Below are 13,410 nucleotides of genomic sequence, written 5' to 3'. Positions count from 1 at the left end.
CCCTCTCTCTGTCTCCCCTCTCTCATTCTCGCTATCTTCTTCTTTTTAACTAGTTCTCTTTGTTTCTCTCACCTGTCTCTTTTTCTGTCCCTCTCTCATTCTCTTTCATTCTTCCTCACCCTCACTTTCTATCTACTGATCCCTCATTCTGTCTCCCTGAGCCTGCCCAGTCGTCTCTGTCAAACAAATCCCAGATAGTCTGTCTCACAATTAGCCCCATCTGAACACACAGTCAGAGCTCTCTCTCTCTCTCTCTCTCTCTCTCTCTCTCTCTCTCTCTCTCTCTCTCTCTCTCTCTCTCTCTCTCTCTCTCTCTCTCTCTCTATCTATCTATCTCTATCTCTATCTCTCTATGGAGGAGTTCAAGTCTCTAAGCTGGGGCACCTCTGGTCACATGAAAAAAGGTGACTGGGAAAACATTAAAGAAATGGTACGATAAACAAGAGGGACATCATTGAGGCTGCTACGGAGGTTCATTAGAGGGGTGGTAGAGCTCTGCTGCAGGCCGTCAAAACCTGGTTGAGATTGAGGTTGTTGCAGGGTGGAGGTGCGCAATGGCAGAAAGAGGCTTCTAACCTTTTGACACTCCAGGACTGGGGAGGCTAGAAGGGCTGTGGGGGAAGGTTCTGTGTGAGGTGGGTGTGAGGGTCAGAGACCTTACAGAGCTACAGGAGATGAGGGAACACAAGTGGCAACAACGTCTGCCAGGGCAGGGCATGGCAGGGTTTAAGGGGGAGGGGGTTTTACAAACCCCCTCTCCCAAAAAGAGCAGGGGATTTGCAGTGGAGGGTGTCTCATGGGGCTTTGGCCACTGATATTTTTCTCCATAGGGTGGATCCTAATGTGGGGGTGGACTGCCCTTTCTGTAACACACCTGAAACTGTTTTTCATGTCTTTGCTGAATGTAATCATGTGACACCATTGTTTGACCTGCTATTGATGTTATATGGGAAGCTGGAGGTGGGCTTCATTGTGGGGCTGTACATCTTGCGGCTGAGGTACCCACATAGGAAACAGGGCAATGTGTGAAATTTTTGTTTGGCCAAGCTAAGGTTGCCACATGGCTTACAAGGAGGAACAGGGTGAGAGGGAGCGGGTGTGTGTATCCAGTGGCCCTATGCAGGGCACTTGTCACTGCATGCCCGAGAGCAGAATGAGTATTACAGCTGGGTGAATAATACTGTGGACTTTGAACATATCTGGTGTGTAGGGAGGGCTGTATGTTCTGTTGGGGAGGGGGGGCTTGACTGTTTTGTAATGCTTGATGTGATCAATATGTGTGCAACCATATGTAAAGCTGAACAGCGTGTGGGGATGGTGGCGAGGGTCTGATGGCGGTGGTTGGTGTGTGTGTGTGTGTGTGTGTGTGTGTGTGTGTGTGTGTGTGTGTGTGTGTGTGCATGCATGTGTGCCTTTGTGTGGGGGCATGAGTAAGAGTGTGTGGGTGTGGCGGTTTTTGAGGTTTAGTTTGTATGTTAGATTTTATGTATGTAAATAGTTTGTGTTGTTTTATGAGGTGACTGTTCATTAAAGAAAATCAAAAGTCACTCACACACACACACACACACACATACTTGTATTAAGCCATATATACGGCAGGCGATCCATGCATATTTTCAAGAGATCCAGTCACTAAACCCTGCAGTGTCAGCGCTACACTTAACTACTCATCCGGATGACTACACTGTACCTGAAATGGTGTCTGCCATCAAACGCCACACAAGCACAAATGCCAGTATGAAAAATCCTCACATGCTCGTGCACTTAAGCATGAGAGGATATCACTGCTTTCTCAGATAAGGATTTGATGACAACAGCTGCACGCCTGCCTACCTGCCTACTGTAACCCAGCAGAAATTACATTTAGTAATACTTCCAGTTTGGCAAGTTAACCTTCAAAATAAAAACGCCGCAAATGAAATTGTTTACTGACAGGAACTGATTAAAAAAAATCATTTGCTGTTATGACAATGATGGTTTGAGTAAAAGGAGAAGCCTGGCTTCCCTTAGCATCTGGGTGAAAATGCCACAATCATGTCTAGGTATCCAAGAATCAAGAAGACTTTGACTAAAAATCTAGAAAGCCCGTCCTGTCTGGAATGAACTTATCGAATGAACATTTTGTTCCCTAATAATAATCAACAAAAACTTTTTCACAAAAAAATTATGTATTCCCACAAATCATAAATTCCCACTTTTCCCATTCCCACAAATTCCCATGCTTTTTATTTTGAGAGGTAAAGCCCCAAACCGAATTATTACTAAATAAAGGTAAATGCAGTTTCGGCTGTTTTCAGTGGCTTGCAGTAGGCAAGCAGGCATATATGCATCTGTTGTCAAATCCTCATTAAAGGAAGAATGTGGCAAACCCCCTCGTGCCTGAGCGTGTGAGGATTTTTTTTAAAGTTTCTTGGGTCAGGTGTTGGGTTGGTGTAGCATATCAATGTGTAGGTGTTTCCAGTGCATAGATGCTTGAATGTGTGCAGTTTGTGTGATTTTGGGTGTAGTGCACGACCCTTTTACATGTTGTATACCTACACAACACATGAATGCTTCATGGCATGCCACGCCTGAATGAATGACATTTCACCTTCACTACACCTTCAGCACAAGAGTCTTGACATCTGTGGGCCCATTCCAGGTCTCTGGCATGTGTGCTGTCAAGATGTTTGGGGAGATCTTACTGGTCTTGGGCAGGTGTGAGGTAGGCGTTTCAGTGACTGGAGCTCTTGACATTATTCAGTTTTGGGATGCCATAGCATATAGACATTGCAAATACAGTATGAATAAATGAAATGGATGTGTTTATGTACACTTGTACTCTCCTGCCTAGGGGCAGACTCCCACATCCACGGTTTATACCCCACTGTGTGTGACTCTCCAAAAAAGGCTCTGGCCTCTGATCTCTTTTTGTTTTGTTCTACCAAGAATAAAAATAAGAGAGTCATCAAGTTAGCATTTCAGTATGGTTGTAACAGAAGCCTCTGGCTAAAGTTTTCTTAAAATGAGTCACTTAATGAAGGTCTAAGGTACTGGCTTGACTTCTGAGTCATTAGAGCCAGCACCTGGAGATTTGTGGGGGTAGAGAGAGAAAGCGTTTGTGTGTGTGTGTGTGTGTGTGTGTGTGTGTGTGTGTGTGTGTGTGTGTGTGTGTGTGTGTGTGTGTGTGTGTGTGTGTGTGTGTGTGTGTGTGTGCATCAGTTTATAAAAAGAAAGATGACTGTAGTGTGAATGTATTGGCTGTTTTGTTCTTTGCCTAAGCTTTCATCAGACCCTCTGACGTATGTTAGGATATCAGCCTCCCATTCCTCATTCCCATACACTCTCTTTCTGACACTCTCACACACATACACACACACACACACACACACACACACACACACACACACACACACACACACACACACACGTGCGTGTGTGTGCACACAAAGGCAGCTCTTTCATCACTCGCTCTCGCTGTCTCTCTCTCAGGGGCGGCACGGTGGCCCAGTGGTTAGCACTGTTGCCTCACAGCACAAAGGTCCTGGGTTCGAACCCCAGGCCGTCTCAGGTCCTTTCTGTGTGGAGTTTGCATGTTCTCCCCGTGTCTGCGTGGGTTTCCTCTGGGTGCTCCGGTTTCCTCCCACCATCAAAAAGACATGCATGTTAGGGTTAATACTCCTGTCTGTGCCCCTGAGCAAGGCAAAGGAAAGAAGAACTTGAGTTGGTCCCCGGGTGCTGAAGCTGCCCACTGCTGCTATACAATAGGATGGGTTAAATGCAGAAAACACATTTCGTTGTAACCTACAATGACAAAATACAGTGGCTTTCTTCTTCTTCTTCTTCTTCTTCTTCTTCTTCTTCTTCTTCTCTCTCTGTCTCTGTCTCTCTGTCTCTCTCTCGCACGCACAAACACACATACGCACAGGCAGATCTTTGCAGTCAACATAAAGGTTTCAGTGTGTGTGTGTGTGTGTGTGTGTAAAATCCAAACATGTTTGTGTTCACGTTTGGAATGATTGCAGTTTTTTTGCAGTGCAGGAAAAAGTAACCTCTGTCTTTATTTCCCCTGTCTCAAAGTGTTCACATGGTCTTTGCTCTTTGGCCAGCCAGGTTTTCTTATATCAGCCCCTTTCAATTGCTTGTCTGTGGTTGCTGAGTCTGTAATTGGTCAGGATCTTTCTCTTTTGTATCTCTAACAGAGAAAAGATACTTAGCTAATTTGCACTTTCTTTTTAGGGCCAGACTGACATTCTGTTTGGCAAGTTTGTTTTGCAGTGTGGCTTGATCGTAGCAGTTGCTCCAGATAGGCAATTCTAATTTGTTTAACAATTCTTTTTTTTTTTTTCTTATTTGTGATTGTCAAGCAATGCTGGTCTGAGATTGGTCAATATTAGGTGTCCCTTGTTAGGTCCACTCAGTCAGCTTGTCTCATGACCAAAAGAGGGGACTCTTTGGAGTTTGGTTCATGGATCTGAAGTACCTGAAATTGCAGTGTATGTACTAGATTTAAGTTGTATCTTAAATTAAAAAATTTTGGGGTTTTTTTTTGGTTTTTTTTTTTCCTGTTGGTAATTCATGGGTTTTACCCAATTCAGTCCAGCATGCATAGGTGCGTGTTTTTCTTTGGATGTGGTGTATAGTTCTGCAGATTTCTGAATACAGGGTGTCTGTAGCATGCCGTCTAGTGTAGTTGTGCTAAGTGAATGGACCCCACACTTCATGTTAAATGTGCGAATGGTGAAATTCTGTGAGACCCGTTCAGGCATGCGCAGTTTCAGGAATACGATCAACTAATGCCAAGGAAGTTTGCTATGCTATTGCCAGGACTGATTTCCTGGGATTTTTAGCCATAGACCATTTAAAATCAAAGGCAAGTCCAGTAAAAACCCAGGATTTCAGTTCAGTGTGAAATAAGTATATATTATCTGTGCTACTGTATGTTACAGACAGTGGGCTTTTCACCAAAGTTACAGGAAACAAAGTGGTGCCATCTAGGTTTTAATGGTGCAATCAAATATAAAGTCAGTACAATGGAGTCAGATCTGCAGGCTGTACATTTCAAAATTGTCTAGTTTATTACATTGAGGTCTCAAATGGTATTCCATTAAGTTCATCTTTTTTCACTTCTTATTGTGCATAGCAAGCAGCAAAACCAAAAGGCAATGCTTTTTGACATTGTATTAAAAATTGACATTTAAAATCTTTTCAGTTTAGACACTTCTCAACTTATACTTATGTTGATACAATCCTAAATAATGTTAATGATACCTGTGCCCACATCCTGGACCAAATTGCAGAGAAAACCTTCTAATGTGTTCCTGCCATAGATAACTGATAGCATAACTGATAGCCCTAAAGAGGGACTGTTGTAGGGCAGAGCAGAAGTGGAAAGCCTCTAAACTAACAGTATGCCTTGACATTTTAAAAGATTATATGAGAAATTTTAATACAGAGGTTAAAAGTGCCAGAGCATGGTATTTTTTCAGACCTTATTGAAAAGAACCAACACAACTTCAGGGTTTTGTTCAATGTAATTAACTGTGCCACAGAGGCTCCTTCTAGTGTCAATATGGACTCCTTCCCTGAGAAATGTGAAGTGTTTTTAACCTTCTTTGTAAACAAAGTATCTCACATCAGAATGCACATTTCCCCTCTTGCACAGGACACAAGGATTTTTTTTAGAACTGCTGCCTTCCTTGACTCCTTTGAAACAATATCTATTGACAATATCTATCTCACTTTCACTGAGGTGATTGATAAAATGAAGCCTCCCTGTTTTTCTCACAACATCCTGCCTCAGAGATTTCTGAAAGAAGTATATGGATCTGGCAGCCCATATATTCTCTCCATAATCAACATGTCACTAGCGACTGGTTTTGTTCTTGCTTATTTTAAGAATGCAATTGTTCAGCTCCTTCTGGGAAAAAAAATAAATAATTTAGAGCCTAACTCACTGGATAATTCCAGACCAATTTCCAAATTGCCGTTTCTTTCCAAGGTTTTCAAAAAAGTTGTAGCTGAACAATTAATTGCTTTTTTTAAACAGAAATTGTCTTTGATACATTTCAGTCGGGATTTAAGGCAAACCACAGTACAGAGACTGCACTCCTTAAAGTGACAAATGATCTGCTGGCTGCTGCTGATGCTGGAAAATCTTCAGTTTTAGTTCTGTTAGATCTAAGTGCTATATTTGACACTTTTGATCATTCTGTTTTATTGGAATGTCTCAAACATTTGGTTGGCATCTCTGGTTAAGTTTTAAAGTGTTCATTCATACTTGCGAGATAGATCTTTTGGGGTGGCTATTGACAAGTCACGTTCATCCTCTGTAAAGATTACCTGCGGGGTTCCCCGGGGGTCTTACCTTGGACCACTTTTGTTCTCTCTCTACATGTTACTCCTGGGGCATGTCATTCACAGGCATAATATGGGCTTCCATTCCTACGCAGATGACACTCAATTCTACCTCTCTTTTAACCCCCAATGATTTTAATCAAATTGATACACTCCATGACTGCATGCATGACGTCAAATGCTAGATGGCCCAGAACTTCCAGCAGCTAAATACTGATAAGACTGAGGTACTCATCATGTGTCCTGACACAGTTTATGCTAATACTTCAAAATATCTGGACTCTCTGTCTCAAAATAAAGCCCAAAACTGCAACAATATTGGTGTCGTATTTGATAACTATCTCAGCTTGAACAAGCATGTTAACTCAGTTCTCCAGTCATGTTTTTTGCAGCTCAGGAGACTCTCCAAGATCAGTTCAGTTTTATCCAGTAGAAATTTAGAGACTGTCATACATACTTTTATTTCCTCTTGTTTAAAATTGTAACTCCCTCTGCACATATCTGAGTCAACAGAGTCTACATAAATTACAGATTGTTCAAAATGCAGTAGCCAGCCTCCCCAGCAAATCCAAAAAAAGAGAGCACATTACTCCTATTTTAGCTTCTCTTCATTGGCTCCCGGTAAATTTTAGAATTTATTTTAATAATTACTGTTAACTTTTAAGGCCTACTCCTGGACTCGAACCCAATTACATTTCAGACCTTTTTACATCGTAGGTGCCCGGGCGCAACCTGAGGTCCTCAACCAAGGCTCTGTTAGCCATTCCACAATCTAGGCTGAGGACCAAGGGTGACCGGGCTCCTTCTGTTAGGGCCCCTACACTCTAGAACAACCTCTCCGAGGAGATCAGACTAGCGAGCATCTTATCCTCTTTTAAATCCCTCTTGAAAATATTCCTTTGTGTGTGCTTATTTGGTCTGAATTTATCATTTGTTTTTATCATTTATATTTCATTATTCTTTATTTATTGATATTCTAATTATTTTACATTGTTTTATTGTACTTATTTTATTTTTCCTTGTATAGCTCCTCTTGCTTTTATATTTCCTTCTCAATGTTGTTTAACATTTAAACTGCTTTTAAATTGTTTTTTTAATCATTGTTTGTCTACCTTGTTTTTTTATTTTGTCTTGTAAAGCACTTTGTAACTTTGTTTTGAAAAGTGCTATATAAAGTTATTATTATTATTATTATTGTTATACTTAGTAGAGGCAAAAAAATACTTAGTAGAGGCACTTGAAGCTTTGAAAAAAAGCAGGAAGTATGTTTGGAAAACTCTCCTCATCTGTCCTCCACATCTGGATTTAGGAAATTTCCCCCATTATTCTTTGCAGAAGAGTTCAAGCTCACTGAAATTGCAAGAATTCACATGCACACAGCATACCTGTAGGGTTGATGTCCAGGGTCTAACTGGGCCATAACAAGATGATGTTTTTTTTCTCTTTTGTCTCTCCATTCCATTCCTTGGTTGATCTTAGTTGATTTTCCCCATAATTCACCATTTTACCTAGGTATCTGGAAACATTTGTTTTTCCCTCTGCCCTGATTAGAACCTGACTTCAACAAAAAGAAACAGCCTTGTGGCATGATCCACTACCACCACGGTTAACAGTAGCTTGTGTCTTTTTGAATAATAGGCTGTGTTGGGTATGCACCAAACAAATCATTTTAAATTGCTGTGGTTTGATCAGACCTTGAGATATTTTCCCACATGGTTTTGGAAGATAGACTGTATTTTCCTCTGGAACTAAAAAGAGACTGGATCTGTGGGTTTTTTGTAGAAAGAAGACACTTCTGTCTTACTAGCTTACTCCACTGCTAGTGTGAGGTATTTGTGGGACAACTGTGCGTAACGTAAAATGTCAGCTATATCTGTCTCTTTAACTACCCTTACACCACGCCTCGCATGCTTTCTTTATTCTTTGCCCCTGTCTGAAAATATCTAGTGTCATAAGACGTTTCTTCATATCATCAATTGATAGCCAACGTGAAAATGTAGGAGACTGTCAAATGTCATTGTAAGTGATTTCTTACATGTAGATCTGAAGTGTCATCACCTTCACCTGATGTTTTGGACTGTCCCTTTGGCTTGGTCTACCGGCCACCTCATAAAAAAGAGGTAAAGAAGGGTTTTTCCACTTGCAATCAACTTCACACTAAATAGATTTTGAAAAAGATTCTGATGGGTTTTGGTTCAAGTCTGTTCCAATTATGCTGGAATTATCTTCACCTTGTCCAAAAATATGTCTTTGTATGGTGATGTTAAGATATTGCTTAGTGTTAAGAGGCTGTCAGTATTAGACAGTGTGCCAAATCTCCCCCACCTACAGCCTCCCTGCCTGTCCCCAGCTGAAGGGGGAGAGGCAGTAATATAATAATCAGTGTGTGTTACTTGGCCAGTGGTGCTGCTCCCTCTTGCTTGCCAATGCATCCACAATATGTTCACATCTAGGTTACACACACACACACACACACACACACACACACACACACACACACATAAACACACATAAACACACAGTCAATTATACACACACAAAGACAGACACACGAACACAGTTGGCTCTCCATTGCTGAAGTGGGACTTTCCAGTGCTGGGGAAATTCCATAGGATGTAAGACGGAGCAGATTTCCGAGGCTCTGGCCTCATACTTAATAAAACACGATCCACACAGTGCGTTTAACAGTTTCCAGCCCTACATCAGATTTATTTCTTTTCAATATGCCTGCTCTCCACTGCTCGCATACCCCAAATCATCATTATATATTTATTTAATTCAGCGTGTGTGCGTGTGCGCGTGTGTGCAGAAAGCCATCAGTAGTAGTATAAACACGATGGGTTTTTACCAGTGTGTATTGAATGTAAGTGAGCACTTGGCAGTTGTGTGTGTGTGCACATGCATGCACGTGTGTGTGTGTAGGATGACAAAAAGTAGGATCTAATGGACACCATACATTTGGCACCGTCACACAGCCTATCAACTTCTTGGGAATGACAACAAGGTTTCACTGAAAAGCGTTGAGCCCATTTCCTCTTTCATTAATTTCCTGAATCTATTTAAGGCTTTAAAGAGCGGAAACCCACGACAAACTTCATCTTCTTCACCACTGTTGTCAAAAGCCTTTGTTCCATAAACATTTGAATAAGCATGTTTAAAGGTAGGCACCTTTAGCTTCCCTGACTGCATGCTCAGTGTTCTGCAGCATACAGAACAAAACATATTTCTACTTATTGCTTACTGAGCCCCTTTGTCTAAACCCACCTTCACTCCTCATGACTTGGGCTGGTGCTGGCCCTATATGCCCCTGCCCCCTCTTTCTCTCCCTCTCTCTTCCTCTCTCTGGCTTTATTTCAGTATTCACCACCCCACCCCCCATAGAGCCTTTTTTTTTTCAGTTTGTGAAGACGGCAAAGCCTAAGGCAGGGTATGACTGTGTCAGTCTTAGTGTGAGCTCACGTCTTCATGTGTGTATGTCCTTAATGAACCCTGTGTGTCATTAATCCATTTTTGTGTGTGCGTGCATGCGTGTGTGTGTGCGTGCGTGCATGTGTGTGTATATCCATGTGTGGAGTTATTTAGGGAGTGCAAAGAGTAAGTAAGATGTAATATTGTGTCATATCAGCACATTCTGTTAATTTTTACGCGTCATATTACAATTTTTAGGGTGGCACGGTGGCGCAGTGGTTAATGCAGTCGCCTCACAGCAAGATGGTCCTGGGTTCGAGCCCTGGGATAGTCCAATCTTGGGGGTCGTCCCGGGTCATCCTCTGTGTGGAGTTTGCATGTTCTCCCTGTGTCTGTGTCGGTTTCCTCCGGGGGCTCCGGTTTCCTCCCACAGTTCAAAGACATGCAGGCCAGGTGAATCAGCCATACTAAATTGTCCCTAGATTTGAATGTGTATGTTTGCTGGCCCTGTGATGGCCTGGCAGCCTGTCCAGGGTGTCTCCCCGCCTGCCGCCCAATGACTGCTGGGATAGGCTCCAGCATCCCCGCAACCCTGAGAGCGGGATAAGCGGTTTGGAGAATGGATGAATGGACATTACAATTTTTGCATGAATTGTTAATCTCGTGGCTCATAGTCAGTACCTTAAGTAATTATTCCTTCAACCTTCCTGCATGGACAGTCCCTTTTTAGTTTTGTAAATTGAAACACTTCCTCTCTTCATCTCTCTCACTGTCAGTTTGTCTCTCATTCTCTATCTTTGACTACCTCTGTACCTGTTTTTTTTTTGTCTGTCTTTCTGTCTCTTCTTATTTCTCTGTCTCTCACCTGCTGGTGACCTGCCCTCACCCTACTGCCTTTTGACACTGTTGACAGCAGGCCTTTTATCAGCTATAAGCCCAGACACCTTCTCTTTCAGTCTAGTACACAAAGACACACAAACACCCACGCACACACACACTGATACTTACACACAGTCTCGCACTAAACCATTGCTGCACCACATTAAACAATGACCACACCACAGAAAATAGCCCTCATTAACAGGTGCTGGGATGTTGCCCCCCATTGTGAATGTTACGATGGATACTTTACTAGACATACACTTACTGTGCGTGTGTGTGTGTGTGTGTGTGTGTGTGTGTGTGTGTGTGTGTGTGTGTGTGTGTGTGTGTGTGCATACGCATGTGTGAACACACTTTTTTTTTCTTTCTTTCTGGCTTTACCATCGTTGCATCTTGCTAAAAAAATCTAGTTATGTAAAAAATAACATGAAAGAACTCAATTTATTTGTAGAAGCAGCCTTTTTTTTTAGGAGGGGGGCTTTTTCCCCCTCTTTTTCTCCCCAATTCTACTTGGCCAATTACCCCACTCTTCCAAGCTGTCCCGGTCACTATTCCACCCCCTCTACCAATCCGGGAAGGGCTGCAGACTACCAATTGCCTCCTCCAATACATGTGGAGTCGCCAGCCGCTTCTTTTCTCCTGGCAGTGAGAAGTTTTGCCAGGGGGATGTAGTGTGTGGGAGGATCACGCTATTCCCCCTGGTCCCCCCCCTCCCCCAAACAGGCGCCCAACCAACCAGTGGAAGCGCTAGTGCAGCGACCAGGACACAGACCCACATCCGGCTTCCCAGCCGCAGACACGGCCAATTGTGTCTGTAGGGACACCCAACCAAGCCGGAGGTAACAAACTGGCGATCCCCGTGTTGGTAGGCAACGGATTAGATCACCATGCTAACCCGGATGCCCGAAGCAGCCTGTTTTAACGCTACACTGTGTACATACTTCATGTGAGTCTCATTCAAAGAACAGCAATCTCTTACTGCAGGTATCGATCATAACCAATTTCCATCATGTCAACATTGACTAGTTTCACAAATGCCAAAGAACAGTGAACCTGTCAAACCTTAAAATATAACTCATGTATTTACTTACATATTGTTTTGCTCATGTTCTCATTGTGTAAAGTCAAAATGCTCTCTCAGTGGAAGCAATTTGCTTCAGATCACATCCAGCTTTTTACACAAGAACAAAATATATTCTTTAATATGGAATAAGCAAATTTGTGCTCTTGTTTTTGGAGTGTTGGTCTTTGTATCAGTGAAAGTGTAGACAACAGGAAGAGGTTCACCCGTTAATCATTCACTGAATAGTTTATACTTTATTACAATATGGCAGTGACAGTAGGGCAGATTCTCTCTCTCTCTCTCTCTCTCTCTCTCTCTCTCTCTCTCTCTCTCTCTCTCTCTCTCTCACACACACACACACACACACACACACACACACACACACACACACACACACACACACACTCATTATTTCTCTCCTTTACCACCTTCCCCTTACTTTCCATTCCTCTACCTCTCACTCCTTCCTTTGTGTGCGAGCAGAGCCAGCTTTGAGACACAGCTGAGAGAGGGAGAGGTGGCCAAGCAAGCGCACAAAGAAAGGGTGGGGGTGGGGGATATGACTCCTTTATATAACCAGAGTAGCAGCCAACTGTACTTGTGGTTGAAGGAAATGTCTTCGGGCTTGAGTCATCACCAGTTCTGCACTTGGACACGACCAAGCTTGGTCCCCCAGAGTTTTTGCATGCGAGTGCAAGTGTGCGTGTGTGTACATGCATGTGCGCGCCTGCTTCTATGCTTGCATGTATGCAATCATCATGCAGTTCGTTGTTGCCCCAGGTTTGCTCAAACATTTCAGAAGCTACTATCACATAATCAGGAAGTTGACTTTGTGCATTGCTCACTGAGTCTTTCCCACAGTGCCTACACGTACAAGAATGCATTACTGCATGCTAGCGTCTGTATCATCAGCCATAAAATCCTCTGCTCTAGTGTTGTGGGATGTCATTTCCACCATCAGAAACGTAGTTTAGTTGAGAGAACGAGGATGTGTTTGTTTTTTGTTTTTTTAACAGTGTGTTTAGAGTAGATTAGAGTATTAGAAAACCCTGCTAAACTGTTTTTCCTGCTGCCAACTGACGTCATGATACGTTGGATAGACAGAGATAGAGTTGAAAATTAGTGAATTTCCCCTTTAAGAAGTGACCCGGGGGTTGTCCAGGTAGCGTAGCGGTCTATTCCGTTGCCTACCAACATGGAGATCGCTGGTTCGAGTCCTCGAGTTACCCCGGCTTGGTTGGGGGTCCTTACAGACACAATTGGCCGTGTCTGTGGGTAGGAAGCCAGATGTGAGTATGTGTCCTGGTCACTGCACTAGCGCCTCCTCTGGTCAGTCAGGGTGCCTGTTTGGGGGGGAGGGGGAAATGGGGGAAATAACGTGATCCTCCCACATGCTACGTCCCCCTGGTGATGGTGAAACTCCTCACTGTCAGGTGAAAAGAAGCAGCTGGTGACTCCACATGTATCGGAGGAGACGTGACGTGGTATTCTGCAGACCTCCCCGGATCGGCAGAGGGGGTGGAGCAGCAACCGGGAAGGCGAGAGGGGTAATTGGACGGATACAGTTGGGGAGTCCTCGAGTTACCCCGGCTTGGTTGGGGGTCCTTACAGACACAATTGGCCGTGTCTGTGGGTAGGAAGCCAGATGTGGGTATGTGTCCTGGTCACTGCACTAGCGCCTCCTCTGGTCAGTCAGGGTGCCTGTTTGGGGGGGAGGGGGA

General features: G+C 43.3%; 1 protein-coding gene across 1 annotated transcript in view; it reads left to right on the top strand.

Moving 5' to 3' along the window:
* The window catches only part of efl1 (elongation factor like GTPase 1), a 175,362-nt gene that overhangs the window by 95,253 nt on the left and 66,699 nt on the right, over positions 1–13,410 (top strand). The window lies entirely within an intron of this gene.

Source organism: Lampris incognitus, chromosome 4 (assembly GCF_029633865.1).
Source record: "Lampris incognitus isolate fLamInc1 chromosome 4, fLamInc1.hap2, whole genome shotgun sequence".
Taxonomy (NCBI): Eukaryota; Metazoa; Chordata; class Actinopteri; order Lampriformes; family Lampridae; genus Lampris; species Lampris incognitus.
The sequence above is the reverse complement of the archived record's forward strand: the minus strand, read 5'-3'. Positions and strand labels throughout refer to the sequence as shown.